This window comes from Myxocyprinus asiaticus, chromosome 16 (assembly GCF_019703515.2).
Source record: "Myxocyprinus asiaticus isolate MX2 ecotype Aquarium Trade chromosome 16, UBuf_Myxa_2, whole genome shotgun sequence".
Taxonomy (NCBI): Eukaryota; Metazoa; Chordata; class Actinopteri; order Cypriniformes; family Catostomidae; genus Myxocyprinus; species Myxocyprinus asiaticus.
Window position 1 is genome coordinate 45,757,215 of NC_059359.1, and position 11,057 is coordinate 45,768,271.

The following is an 11,057-nucleotide window of genomic DNA, read 5'->3' on the forward strand; positions in this document are numbered from 1 at the left end:
TTCTTCTCCTTAGCCCAGGTAAGACGCCTCTGACGTTGTCTGTGGTTCAGGAGTGGCTTAACAAGAGGAATACGACAACTGTAGCCAAATTCCTTGACAGGTCTGTGTGTGGTGGCTCTTGATGCCTTGACCCCGGCCTCAGTCCATTCCTTGTGAAGTTCACCCAAATTCTTGAATCGATTTTGCTGGACAATCATAAGGCTGCGGTTCTCTCGGTTGGTTGTGCATCTTTTACTTCAACACTTTTTCCTTCCACTCAACTTTCTGTTAACATGCTTGGATACAGCACTCTGTGAACAGCCAGCTTCTTTGGTAATTAATGTTTGTGGCTTACCCTCCTTGTGAAGGGTGTCAATGATTGTCTTCTGGACAACTGTCAGATCAGCAGTCTTCCCCATGATTGTGTAGCCTAGTGAACCAAACTGAGAGACCATTTTGAAGGCTCAGGAAAACTTTGCAGGTGTTTTGAGTTGATTAGCTGATTGGCATGTCAAAATATTCTAATTTTTTGAGATAGTGAATTGGTGGGTTTTTGTTAAATGTGAGCCAAAATCATCACAATTAAAAGAGCCAAAGACTTAAACTACTTCAGTCTGTGTGCATTGAATTTATTTAATACACGAGTTTCACAATTTGAGTTGAATTACTGAAATAAATGAACTTTTCCACGACATTCTAATTTATTGAGATGCACCTGTATTTATTTATTTATTTATTTATTTTATGTCGGGCTATCACCTGGCAGCGTACAGATGCAGATGACTCAAAAAATATATTCTCAGTTACTGATGCCATTGTTTTCATGTCATTGATGTAATTGTAAGTGAAAGAATCAAATAACACAAGGATTTAAAAAAAAAGACTGCTCCAAGGGGCAGCCCAGCTCCATAAGTAAGATTAAATAGCTTTTATAACAGTACTGATATGACTAGAGTCATAGGATGAGGCAAGGATCCAAACGCAGTATTTATTAACTCAGAAGAGGATGTAATGAAGATGAAAACAAAACACTTGGGCAAAAGGAAAACAAAACATCACAGCAGTTTGCTGGCTAACCATGTAACAAGCAAGCGAACAAACAAGCAAGAACCGACGAATACTAAGGGAAACATGAGGGACAGGGACACGGACACACGGACACAGACACAGACACAGACACACACACACACACACACACACACACACACACACACACACACACACACACACACACACACACACATACACACTAAGACTAATGACTAAACGAGAGACAGCTGGAAACAATGAGGGATGAAATCTGGAACACAGGCTCGACAAGGAAGGCAAAAATACTGGAACATTTCAACATAAGAGGCTCTTTGGACACAGAAAGACGACAAAAGGGGTTCACACTGTGACAATCTCATGTAAGTGTAAATTATTGTAAACATGTTTTTCAAAAGTACTAGTTTCTTTATGAGGACATTTTTTTTTTGAATGACTGACAAATTACTGAGTGCACCTTTAAAACTGTATGGAGAAAGTTCTACAGTGCTCCACAATGGCTGCATTTATACATGAACTATTCACTTCTGCCTCAGTTTATGGAAATTCTTTTGGCCATTGTGAAGACTGATCAAAGCCTATATCCAATTTAAACTTTTAATATATGCAACAATTATTTTTTTTATGTTCCTGTGCTGGTTATGATTGTCATGAGGTGACTTGGCCAAAGCTCCTGTCCTCATCTAGATTTGTTTGAACTCATTTTCTGGCTGTCATTAAGCTCTAGTGAGTCGTGACTCTATGCAGGAGCAGCTGGTGCATGCTAATGACAGGTTACTATAATAGGGGATAATCAGGATAAAGGCAATAATATAATTTCACTGAAGCTTAAGCTGAACCTTTGTTTATCTTTGCCCAGCGCATCTTCAAACTGGAGATAGATGATAATTGAAGACAGGAGAACTTCAGGTGTTTGAAAAGGTATAGCAGATAACCTTTTATAAACCTGCAATCCTTCTTTGTGCTTCTATCCAAATATTGGCTCCAAGTCTCTCTCTCATAAATACTCTCTTCATATTCAAACCTTTCTTAAAACATCTCACAACTTTTTATGCTTTGCCATTCCTGTTACCATTCAGCTCAATGGCAGTTGCTTGGCTGGTGCATGACCTCTAAATGTACGGGACCTGCTTACTGTCAAATTTTCTCATGGGCACTCAATTCTGGGCACACATTTTTTAGCCAATTTTTTAATCAAATAAATGAATAAGAAATATATATTTCTTATTCATTTATTTGATTAAAAAAAAAATTATGTGTTTGTGTTGGCAGAGTTGTTAAAACATTTCATGTTACCATCAAACATGGAAATTGCCCTTATTACTGTTATACAGTCTTTTTTACACTGTCAACCAAAACTACTACTACAACCATTACAAAATTGATTATTAATCAAATTAACATTATAGTTAATTTACTTAAATAAATTAATAAATAAATAAACCTAACCATTACAGTACTGAGACCAAAACAGCATTCTTTCACTTACTTCTTTAAATGGATATAACATGAAAGGTACAGCACGTCCGGTTTTCAGAAATATTTGAGTAGTAATTACATAAATATACTCCTAATCTTACCCAAACCCTAAACGTAACCCTAAAAGTACTGAACCACAGCGTTCTTTCACTTACTTCTTTGCTAATGTAGCATCTGGGATGTGATGTCAAAGGCAAAGCATTCGGAACTAACATGGCAACTAACACGGAAATTTCCCATGTGATCATGTTGGACTAGTTTAAAACATTGCAGTGTATAAAGCGGCTCAAGAATTTTGACCCTCTTGGCTGAGAGAATGCAGAAGACTCTGTAAAAAAACTATTAACAAAAGTTTCCACTATAAATGAGCTTGCAAAAAAATTGTAAAGTATGAAAGGAAGAACTGAACCGCAGTTTCACATTCAAATCTAGTTTAAAACTAAAGCAAATTACCAGCTGAAAGTAGGTAAAGCAGAAGTTTGAAATAGTTGTACTAAAGGAAATACTGAGGATTCAGTGAGAATTGCAGACTTGGGCTACACTCACTCGCATGACACCCGTGACTCCTCTATTCAGCTCTACTGATCTGCCTGTGAAATGCAAGTTCTTCTTGCTCCTCTGACGAAAGCAGTGATACAGACACTGATGATGAGGAAATAGGGTTGGTTTCAATGAAAAATGAGCAAAGCCAGAGAAGATAAGAAAAGCAAATTACGAGACAAGTAACGTACAGCTCTTATCTGCTCTCAAGCTAAGAGATGGTAATCCAAATACATTCACTTCATGTTCTGGCTGAACCAGAGAAAAGAGACAAGATGTCTAAAGAAGGAGAGCATCAACAACATGGGTTGAGCTCCATCGCATTAAGTCTATTTCTGTTCTCCACACACTTGATGCTTTGCAAATGTGTGCTACAATGGTGCCATTCAGCTAAATCACATTTTATTTCTGTAGCACTTATCGTAATGCATATTGTTACAAAGCAGCTTTACTGAGATCAGAGCTTTAATAACCCCAGTGAGCAAACCAAAGAAGATAGAGGTGAGGAAAAACTCCATAAGCAAATATGGGTAGAAGGAAGAAACCTTGGTTGGAACCAAGACTCAGCAGAGGGAAACTATCCTCCTTTGGGTAGCACAAATTCAAGTTCGGAATGAGAGAATAAATATAACAGGGAATTTCAGTATTCTTGAGGCCCACTGGACATAGGTTTTATCATAGATATCTATTATCTACACTGTAGATTCTACAGTATATTATTATTGATTTATATATGGGTTTCATATGCTATGTTGCGCATGAATAGAATTGATCAATCCATGCGTCATGATGTAATTGACACCTAATAGATATTGTAACAAAAATCAACATACAACAGAATTTACTCTTGTGATTTTTCTCTCAGGTGCTTTTCTTTATTCAAGAGCTGATGGGGGAAATTAGGCTAATAGCAATAATGAAAATAAGTTTAGCTGATCAGGTCTGTTTTTTAAGAACTTAAGAGTAGAAAAACAACTATCACATGCCACATTGGTAACTGGCAGAGTTATGAACTTCTAGACAAGCCCAGTGACATTGTACTTAACAACTAGCGCAAACATTTAATGCTTTTGATGCACTATTCAGTTCACACCGAATGCATATTTGCATCACATCTCAATGTTTTTTCATTCTCGTATGGGAGTACCACAAATTCTTTAGAGCCCGTGTCAAGTTTAAAAGAACTTTGATTATTAAAACAGCCTCTTTTGTGTCACATTACTGATTTATATTATAAGGGTATGTTTGTTAGCTAACTCTTAGCTAGCAAAAGCATGCTAATGGATAGCACACGTACATCACACAAACGTCTATTTGATGTGTGTGTTTATAGCTGACATATTTTTTTAGGTTGTTAGCTCACCCTTACAAAAAGTGAGAGATCTTGTCAAATTTGAGGCAAATTGTCCATTGTTGCCAAAGGTTCGCTGCAGGTTCACCAATACTGGTGAAGATCTGCAAACTTCTGGCAAACATGTGCGACGAATCACAAGCTAATTTGCATGTGAAAATAATTAGTGGCAAATTTGGGTCAATTTTGTAGCAAGTTTGCAGCTAGTTAGCCAGAACTCTATATTTCTTGTAAGGACATCTGCAATACATATAAGACATTTCCTCTCGGATGTCAATAAGTCATTCATCAGATGTCTTTGAGACATTTATGATTTAGAATGTTTGTAAATCTGATATTTTAAGATGTTTAGCAGATGTTAATTAAATTGTGATGCTTTCCAGACAGTGTTGCCAACTATTTATCATGGGAAGTCACCAAAGGCTCGCTGAAATGTTGCTAAAAGTAGCAAAATCACACGATGGCGTCATTTACATATGTAAAGAAATTTGTGTAACGAGCTACAGCAATTCCTTAAAGGTGTATTGTTGAAGAACCATCATGATTTATTTCTTTTTATTTTTTTTATTAACCAATCATTTAACTATTAGTATTTAACTACTAATCATTTAGCTATTACTAAATTAACTTCTAAAACATTCAGCAAGATGTGGTGGGCAGTGGCATAGATTTATGTACATATATATATATGTAATTGAACTGGATTATTGAACAACAGCAAGCTGGCCAAAATTATCCTAGCAATAGCAATCAGGGGTAGGCAGTGGTGTTGTGTTGGGCATGTTTTTTATTATTATTATTGTAATTGAACTATGCTGAACATCAACAAGCTGGCAATTTCCTGATAGTGTTGTAAACATTAAATCATAAACATGGACAATACTAAGAGGTTTTTGTATGCCTAATAATGCCTCACATGGAGCTGTATTGGACAAATAAGTAATATTTGTATGTGTGTCTGTACGTATGTGTATAATTATTTTTTATTATTACTATCTATGTCTTGCTGCTGTTTTTGTATGGTTGTACACTGGAAGCTTCTGTCACCAAGACAAATTCCTTGAATGTGTAAGCATACTCGGCAATAAAGCTCATTCTGATTCTGATTCTGAATATATCGTATTTTTGAACATATCTGGTGTGTGATGCTGTACCATCAGTTTTAATTACTTGTGCCAATGATTTTTGACAGTGACACCTCATCTGTTCATATCACTTATCTTTATACTTTATTATAGATCAGGGGTTCGTATCCATTCTCTCTCAACCTGCTAGATACTTTCTCAGCGCTCTTGTATTGTTGTAGACTGATTTTTCTTCCCTAAACGGAGAGTATGCATGTAAATTGAGGTTGAAACTGTCACAACAAATACCAACAACATGAAAGCTTGTATTTATAGAGCATTCGTTTGCACGTACGTCCAACTGCTGATGGTATGCAGGTCAATAGCCGCTTTTCCACTATCGGGCCAGAGCTATCAACTGGCCAGCCAGGGACAATAGCCTCGGACCTCGAGCTGTGAGACCAAAATCGATCTGCGTTCCCACTATCAGGCCAATAGCCCCACAATGTTGCCCTAAAACCCGCCCTTAACATGCCGCCCTGGTGCCAACATCACACACCCCATCCATTTCACAAGCAAGAGGGAAGCTCAAGCTGAGGTATCTTGTTATCTGTAATATCAAGTTTTTATAATTTGTAAACATTAACTAGCTAGCAAAAGTTAGACAACTCACCAACTGTAACATCCATGGTGTCCCCAGTGGTCTCTCCACTAACAGTGGGATGATGTCCCAGCACACCATCCATGATCTTGAACCATGATCTTTGGGCACTGCTTTTTCCATTGTGCATTTTAACAGATTTTTACTGTACCCACATAGTGGAAACGTGGCTTATCATATTAACTGAAACATAGACTAGAACACCGAGAAAATTTCATGAGACGTCATTCACAATAGAGCTAATGTTTTTTTTGTCACCAAATGTGGAAGAATGTCACTAAATAAGCACACTACAAAAGTCACTAAAATTGTCAATCAGGGGTTGGGGTGAAAAGCACCACTTTTCACCACAATGGTAACCCAGCATAACAGAATTGGTTCTAAATCCCAAAATAACAACATTAAACACTACTCTTAAGTCTCCTTTTCTCATCTTGCTCAAAAATGCATAAAATAACAATTAATATCAAAATTATTACTCTCCGCATCAAGTACCATGCAAAGCATGATAGAACTACAAATCCCCTTTCCCATGTTGTCGAACATACTTGATTGGTTCACATTCGCCCTACATAATGTAATCTAGTAGAGTGCATATTAGAGAATTACATTAATCAAAAGCAAAGAAAACAAGTTTAGAAGAAAAACTCCTTTGTGTGTGTGTGTTTGTAGGTCACAAATAATATGATTCAGTAAATTGGATAACCTGCATTTTTCCCCATTTTTTTCAGTGTAGTAAATGCCATTGCAACATCATACGTTTGTGTGAAAAAACGAATCGCTAATTAAAACTTTATTAACTTAACCAGAGAGGAACGTACATTCACGTGAGAGTTAGGTCAATTCAAACAGCTACAGAGAGCTGGCAGAAGTGCCAATTTAAAGTTAAAATCGTTTTAATTAGCAACTTGTTTGTCACACAAACGTATCGATTAACTTCAGAAGACATTACTTAATATATGCTTTTTGGGCCGTCAAAAATTGGTATCCATTCACTTGCACTGGATGAAACTAAAAACCTGGGATACATTCCAAAAAATCCTAAATCCTGTTCTGATGAAGAAAGAAGGTCATATACATTTTGGATGGCCTGAAGGTAAGTAAATTATCAGCAAATTGTAATTTTTGGGGTGAACTATTCCTTTAAACAGGCAAATGTTTTTTTTTAAGAATCTTTCATTTCAAATCATTGTTTTGGAGTATGTATCAGGGCGCTGTACTTTTGTAGGTATTCCTACTTTACCACAGTATATCCAACTGTATTAGGCAGTGCATCAGATGAGGTCCACTGTCTGCTCTCCCATTAGTACTGTAGTCACCACACTGAGTTGCTGCTTATTTGGATAACATTAACCTCTGCCAACTTTGTTCCATCACTAACAGTTGCCCATGTCAACTCAAATCACTTAGTCCCATTGAAAAAAAAAAGAAGATTTCTTGCCACTATGTTGCTGCAATCGCTGCCATTGTGAATGCCCCCTTATGGTTTATAAAAACTGAATTGAGCAAGTTTGATGCCGATCCACAGTCACTGATTTCAGATGTCCTGCTCATCACCTGTAGTGATATATTTCCAAAATACACAATAAAATGATAATTAGTGGTTTTTCACACAGGATAGAGACTTTTTATGATGATATTTGATGTTGAGTTTTGTAAAACTGGATGTAGCAATAAAAAAAGAACAAGATGCTATGTGGGACCATTTTGAATTTGTTGGACACTGTCTTGTTTAGTGCATGATTTGTGAGCAACAACTATCCTGCCACAAAGACACTTCAATCCAAGAAGAAGGACCTTGATCTTCATCTGACAGGCCTACAACAGCTGAATCTAGATCTTCACATTCCACAGGAGGGCCGTTTTGTTGTTTAAACAAAAAAAAAAAATCTGTTTAACACTGAAAGGTCTGTATAGGCCTACTAAATATTGTTATAACTATAAAGAAAACACACCATATTAAATTCTTCGAAATAAAATTAATTGAATAAATGCTTCACGTGAATTTCAAATAATGCAGTTTTTCTTATTCATTATAGAAAGACAAAAGGATCTCAATGAAGCTGTGGTGGACAGTCGTGGAAGTTTAGGGGTTGTGGGCCTTCACCCAGAAGCTTGACATGACTATGTGCTTCCAACAAGGCATGCAATGAAGGGTATGATTGCTACGAGATTAAAGAAAACAAAAGAAAAGGTGATAGCAGATGTTTATTATCAGATATGTTGTCCTTTATGAACCTAGATGTATACCTTGCAGTAACTCAGTGATGACACAGAGTTGCTGAAGAATCATTGGAATCTGATCCAATATGACTTCCATGTAACACAAAGACAAAAAAAAAACACATACTTAGTCCCTGATTCAAGGTCATGGAATTTTGTAGTGACTCAAAAGCCGACTTATTGCACAACACTGGGCTCTTTAGGATCCATATCTTCATCTGAATCATCCCAACTGTCAATTTACAGCAGGACAGCCTGGTGATGGGAATGGGAAAGACAACCTCTGGGATCTTTTGGACTGTAAAATTGGACACAGAAAGTCCAGAGTTTCACTGCTCATGCCACAGTGGATGTTCAGTGAGTGCACCATCAGCAGAACAAATGGTCCACTGGAATACTGGACAAGACACCAGATCATCCATTTGGGAAAGAAGTACCTTACAATCCCAATTTCTAAAGCTGAGTTCTGTGCAAAAAAAGCAATCTTTTAAATGTTAAAATGTTCAAACTACTTACTTTTCTTAATAAAAAATCCTAATAAAATTAAAAAATGACTTGTCACACACACACGTTTACCTATTCTATCTAAATGAAGACATACCTATATTGCTGTCTTCTATTGTTTTTTTGTTTTTTTCCCCAAATCTAATTACAATTTCTTCAGACCAAATTCACAGGTGCACTCAGAAAAATGCATGTTTGTTGTCATTGTAAAATTCTCCTGTTTGCAGTCAGTCTTGATTAATTTATTTCACAAGTGAAAGTGTCCAATCACTGGTGGTTATTGAGACAAAAAAATATATATATGGCTGGTCATATATGATTGTAATTTTGCAGAGCTCATGAATGTGCACCCAGCACCATATGTAGATTAAACAGCTTATTCTCATGACTATCATGAGTCTCCATTTGTGAGTGTTCAATATTTTTCAAAAATACTATCCAACTGTTAGTATTTCTTTCTGTTTAAAAGTTTAGCAATTAGAAAAAAAGTTACTGAGTGCACCTTTAACCCTATCCCAACCCTGAAAGAAAACTTTATGCATTTTTATAATAATAGAAACCATTAAGAAATAATTTTTACCTTTAAGGATGTCCCTAAAGATTACTTTTGTCAGATTCGGCTAACTTCTGGGGACGATTTTGCATGATAAATTGGTACCAAATTTTGGCACAACAGTCACTGTTAATGTAAAAAAAAAAAAAATAATAATAATTACATCTTATCAGCTACCTTTGGTTCAGAAGACAATTAAACAAATGTCAAAAACAAGTACCTAAATGTACACTGCCAATTGCACAATGCAATTGTATAGATAGTATTTATAGTATTTATGACTATCCCAGTAGACAATTTGCATATTGCAAAGTTTTGTTAAAGCATTATTTTTTAATCATACTGGCATATTTAAAGGGTTTAAAGTAAATAAATATAAATAAACAGAGTCAATTTGTACTTGACATTTAAGATAAAGTTGACCTATGTTTTTAAGTCCTGAAACCAGAGACCAGAGAATTAACCTTGGCTTGTTAAAGGACTATTCTGGATTCAATACAAGTTATTCTCAATAGACAGCATTTGTGGCATGATGTTGATTACCACATAAAATAATAACGACTCTGTTGTAAATAGTGTTTATCATAAGGGAAAAGTAAGAAAATCACATTAAGTGTTTTAACTAAACCTGTACTACTGTACTTTTATATTGAATTAATGCAGTAATGCAGTTTTCTTTTCTCTGTCTCTCTCTTCCAGAGTGAGCTCTGACATATGCAATAAAATGCAATGGCATATCATGAATAGGTGCGTTTACTAGTGTTTTAATATCCCAGTGGTGGGAAACAATTAACATGCACTTAAATGCTAAATGATTTTGACAAAATCATCTTGCTTCTGACAGAAAACATGACAGAAGACATCCACTGATTGTCACTAACCTTTCCTTCAGCCGTTTCTGTCAAGTGTAGCGTCTGTGTAAAGCAACATCCGATATCTCACACAACTCATGCAAAAGATGTGTGTGTGTGTGTTTCAGGTCAATTTCTCTCGATTTGTGAAACATTCTCAGCATTTTGGGTGTGTAACGCTAAAATTCAGAACAGACGGCATCACGTATGGATTTCATACAGAACACAATTTTTCCCTTAATTACGGGGTGATTACTTACTTTACAGGACGTTTGGCATATTTTGTTAATTCATTTAACCTGATACTGCTTCAGTGTGAGGGTGACTCTCTCTCTCTCCACTCACTGTCATAAATTCCCTCAGTCAATGATGGCGATGACAACGGTTGTCAGGGGCGGGGAATGGTAGAATTCAATTGATAATGCACCAATTACAACAAACTATCTCCAGTTTCACAATACAGCATCCAATACAGTTAAAGGAAGCTAACACGATAGTAGATTATAGACTTCTGAATCAGCAAAACAAGTGGGTATACCAAGGGTATATGCAAATATTGATCCTTAGAAGTCATTATACGCAAAAAAGTAAGCATACAGCGAATACATGCGCATGGCCCAGACTACACCACTGGTCATCCTGGCAACGAAGTTGTAAAATTGGATATAACTTTACACAGAAAAGGTTAGCAAGTGTTATTTATCACACTAAAATCATGTTAACATTCATATTGTTTAGGTCTTGTGGATATACTTTAAAACAGTGAGTATTTGAACGTTTATGAATTGGCCCCATTCACTTCCAT

General features: G+C 36.2%; 1 long non-coding RNA gene across 1 annotated transcript; it reads left to right on the forward strand.

Annotated features, from left to right (window-relative positions):
* The first annotated feature begins 964 nt into the window (after nucleotides 1-964).
* Nucleotides 965-9,841, forward strand: LOC127453906 (uncharacterized). The gene is made up of 4 exons (XR_007899465.1): nucleotides 965-1,388; nucleotides 1,886-1,947; nucleotides 7,858-8,028; nucleotides 8,161-9,841. It is a non-coding gene; the product is annotated as an uncharacterized LOC127453906 (long non-coding RNA).
* The last annotated feature ends 1,216 nt before the right edge of the window (nucleotides 9,842-11,057 follow it).